Source organism: Triticum aestivum, chromosome 7A (assembly GCF_018294505.1).
Source record: "Triticum aestivum cultivar Chinese Spring chromosome 7A, IWGSC CS RefSeq v2.1, whole genome shotgun sequence".
NCBI classification, from domain to species: domain Eukaryota; kingdom Viridiplantae; phylum Streptophyta; class Magnoliopsida; order Poales; family Poaceae; genus Triticum; species Triticum aestivum.
The window spans coordinates 390022759-390027035 of record NC_057812.1 but is presented as its reverse complement, the minus strand read 5'-3'; positions in this window follow the sequence as shown (position 1 = coordinate 390027035).

The following is a 4277-nucleotide window of genomic DNA, read 5'->3' as shown; positions in this document are numbered from 1 at the left end:
CAGCAGAATACGTTGATGCAGTTGCTAGTACAGAATCAGAATCAGGGGAGCAACAACAACCCACCACCACCACCTGTTGATCACTTAGCCCGTTTTCTTAGGCTGAATCCGCCGGTGTTTTCTAGTAGTACCGAGCCTATAGTAGCAGATGATTGGCTCCGCAAGACAGCAAGGGAGTTGACCACAGCAGGATGCACAGATGCGGAAAAGGTGAAGTTTGCCGCACATCAGCTTGACGGACCCACAACATCATGGTGGGAGAATTTCACAGCCACTTTCCCTATCAACACTGTCACATGGGACCAGTTCTAGCAGGCTTTCCGTACTGCCCATGTTTCAGCAGGAGCCATGGCCATGAAGAAGCGAGAGTTTCGCAACTTGCGCCAAGGAGGACGGACAGTTGGCCAGTATGTGGAGGACTTTAGTAAGCTAGCACGTTATGCCTCAGATGACGTTGCTACGGATGCAACTAAGCAGGAGAAGTTTCTGGAAGGACTGAATGATGAGTTGAGCATGCAGTTGATGGTAGCAACCTTCAACAACTACCAGGAGTTGGTAGATCGTGCTCTTATGATTGAAGGGAAGCAGCAGCAAATTGAGAACCGCAAGAGGAAGTATGGACAAGGGAAGTACAATCTTGGAGCTCAGCAGAAGCCACGTTTTACCCCTAGACCGGGAGGACATTTTCAGCATACTCATGGAGGAGGTAGCTCGCACAATCATAATGGCCCCAAGAATGGTAATGGGAATGGAGGAAGCAATGGCCAGAACCGTACCAACCCATCAACCCCAGCCAAAAGAGACCTGAGCCAAGTAACTTGCTTTAAGTGCCAGAAGACCGGACATTATGCCAATGAATGTCTTGAATCCCAGAATGGAAATGGCAATCGAAGCTCTGGGAAGAAGCCGAACCCTTTAAATAGGGGACAGGTGAACCACGTTAACGTGGAGGAGGTTGAAGAGCAGCCGGATGCAGTAATCGGTAAGTTTTTGGTTAAGACATTTACTGCAATCGTTCTTTTTGGTACTGGTGCATCGCATTCATACATATCATGGGGATTTGTGGATAAGTATAACCTGCCCACTAAGGTTCTTAGAACACCCATGTTAGTAAGTTCACCAGGAGCGGAGTATATGGCCAGTAAGGGATGTTTTCAAGTGCCATTGAGTATAGGTAGGCATGTGTTTCCCTCGGATTTAGTCATTTTGGAATCACAAGGTTTGGATGTAATTCTGGGTATGGATTGGCTGTCGATGTATGGAGGAAACATCGAGTGCGCCAGTAAGTCAATTTTGCTTACCACCCCACAAGGAAAGAAGGATCAAGTATGATCCCGACATGTGCCTAAAAGGACTCAAGTAAATTCGTTAATAGGAGTTGTGCAGGAGGAAGTACCAGTAGTGAAGGATTTCTCTGATGTATTTCTAGAGGAGTTGCCAGGCATGCCACCGGATAGAGACATTGAGTTTTTAATTGAGCTTTTGCCAGGCACAGGGCCAATATCTATGTCGGGTGGTAGGTGCGACATATGTCAACGGGTGGCTTATCATTGCGGGAGCCAGTAAGACGTCGCCGGTGCCCGGAAACGGGATGAGGCGAAGACATGCACGCCGGCGAATCTTACCCAGCTTCGGGGCTCTCCGTGGAGATAACACCCCTACTGCTGCTCTGCGGGGTCTCCGCATGATCACTAGATGGACAAGTAGCTATAGAATGCTCCTTGAGGTGTTCGGTGGGAGGAGGAAGAAGGGCACGGCTAGCCTGCTTCTTCTCCTTGTATGGTGTCTAAAACTAGCTGGGGGTCCAACCCTTTGCATGGGTGCCCCGGGGGGTTTATATAGGCCTACCCTCCGGGGGTACAATGGTAATCCGGCTGGGTGTGGGGTCCAGCCGTCTGTGTCTTCGCTCTCCGGCTTCTGCGTCAGCTGCTGGGGCCCGCCGGCTGCCGGCTCCTTGGTCGACAGACAGGCCCCACTGTCCAGGGCCTTGTCGGTGGCTGGTTACTGTTGCTCAATCTTGGTGACGAGGGCTTCGCCGAGGTAAGCATGGCTACAGTGCTGCTGTCCGGCGGGTGGCCACTGTAGCCTCACCGCGTCTTGTCTCCTTAATGGGGCATCTCCTTCGAGGGGGTGGCAAGCCGGCTGGAGAGAGCCGGCTCCGTCTCGGGCTGACTGGGGGAGGCCAGACCGCCTTCAGGTGTCTCTCCGCCTGAAGGGGCCCACCGCCCATGGGCCGTACTGGTAACCCGTCGTGGATGACATCAGGGTCAGTGTGGCAACAGTGTCGCGCCGGACGGGTCATGGCCACCCGTACGGTGCACTGTGCCAGGCGCGCTCCAGGATTCGGGGGTGGCAGGCTTCACTGTAGCCATGCCCCGTCTCATCGCCGCTAGGTGGATGCAAACTTTGAGGGTACGGTCTCGACCGCTTTATGGGAGCCGGCTTCCTGGAATCGGCCTCCTCGCGGCCGGCTTCTCGAAGTCGGCCCTCCCATGGCTTTCTTCATGAGGGCTAAAGTCGGGCCGCCTTCCAATAGCCGGCCTGGGAGACAGCCGGCCAGGGGAAGGCGGCCCTAGGTCTTGGATTCTTGAGAGCCGGACGGGCTCGTAATTTTTTCAGAAGGGCCAGGGGAAGCCGGCTAGGCTACCCATGGCTATTTACTCCGACAATCTAAGAGACCATACAGGATGCCTGCAAAGGATTTGGAGGAGATTAAGAAGTAGATTAAAGAGTTACTGGATAAAGGTTATATTCGCCCAAGTTCTTCACATTGGGGATTGCCAATACTTTTAGTGGAGAAGAAGGATGGATCGTTAAGGATGGTTGTTGATTATCGAGGGTTGAATGAAGTAACAATCAAGAACAAGTACCCACTACCAATGATCAATGATCTGTTTGATCGATTGCAAGGAGCTACGGTATTTTCCAAGATCGATTTGCGATCAGGATACCATCAGTTGAAGATTCGAGAACATGATATACCTAAGACGACTTTTACCACCAGGTATGGGCTGTACGAGTACACCGTTATGTCATTTGGCCTAACTAACACACCGACATATTTTATGAACATGATGAAAAAAGTGTTTATGGAGTTTTTGGATAAGTTCGTCATAGTGTTCATTGATGATATTCTGGTTTACTCGAAGAATGAAGAGGAGCATAAGGAACATTTGTGTTTGGTACTTGAGAAGCTCAGAGATCATCAGTTATATGCCAAGTTTAGCAAATGTGAATTTTGGTTGAAGGAAGTTGGATTCCTCGGACACATTATATCCGGAGAAGGTATAGCAGTAGACCCCACCAAGGTTGACACGATGACAAGTTGGGAAGCCCCAACAACAGTTGGAGAGATCTGGAGTTTTCTTGGACTCGCAGGATACTACCGGAGATTCATTGAAAATTTCTCGAAGATTGTGGAGCCTATGACGGAGTTGTTGAAGAAGGATACCAAGTTCAAATGGACTGAGGAATGTGAGGCCAGTTTCCAGGAGTTAAAGAAACGATTGGTTACCTCACCAGTGTTGATTTTGCCGGATCAGATCAAGGATTATGAGGTGTATTGTGACGCTTCACGTCGAGGACTTGGAGCAGTGCTTATGCAGGAAGGAAGAGTTGTTTCATATGCCTCACGACAGCTTAAGCCGCATGAGTTGAATTATGTCGCGCATGATTTGGAGTTATCAGCCGTAGTGCATGCATTGAATACTTGGAGACATTTTCCATTGGAAACCATTGTGAAGTATACACGGATCACAAGAGTTTGAAGTATATTTTCACGTAGAAAGAGTTGAATCTCAGGCAAAGGAGATGGTTGGAGCTCATCAAGGATTATGATATGAGATTGCATCACCATCCCAGAAAGGCTAACTTAGTAGCTGACGCGTTGAGCCGTAAAAGCCATGTCAACACCCTAATGACGGGAGAATTACCAAGGGAGTTAGCCGAAAATCTTCGTGAGCTATGTTTGGAGATAGTTCCTAGAGGCTATGTAGCAGCATTGGAGATTCAGTCTACCTTGATGGATAAGATCAGAGAAGCCCAGAAGACTGACAAGGAGATTGCTTCTATTAAGGAGAAAATGAGCAAAGGAAAAGCTAAACGATTTCGTGAAGACGAACATGACATCTTATGGTTCGAAGACCGAGTTTATGTGCCCAATGACCTGGAGATCAGGAAGTTAATTCTGCAGGAGGCCCATGATTCACCATATTCGATTCACCCAGGAAATACCAAGATGTATTTGGATTTGAAGGATACTTTTTGGTGGACCGGAA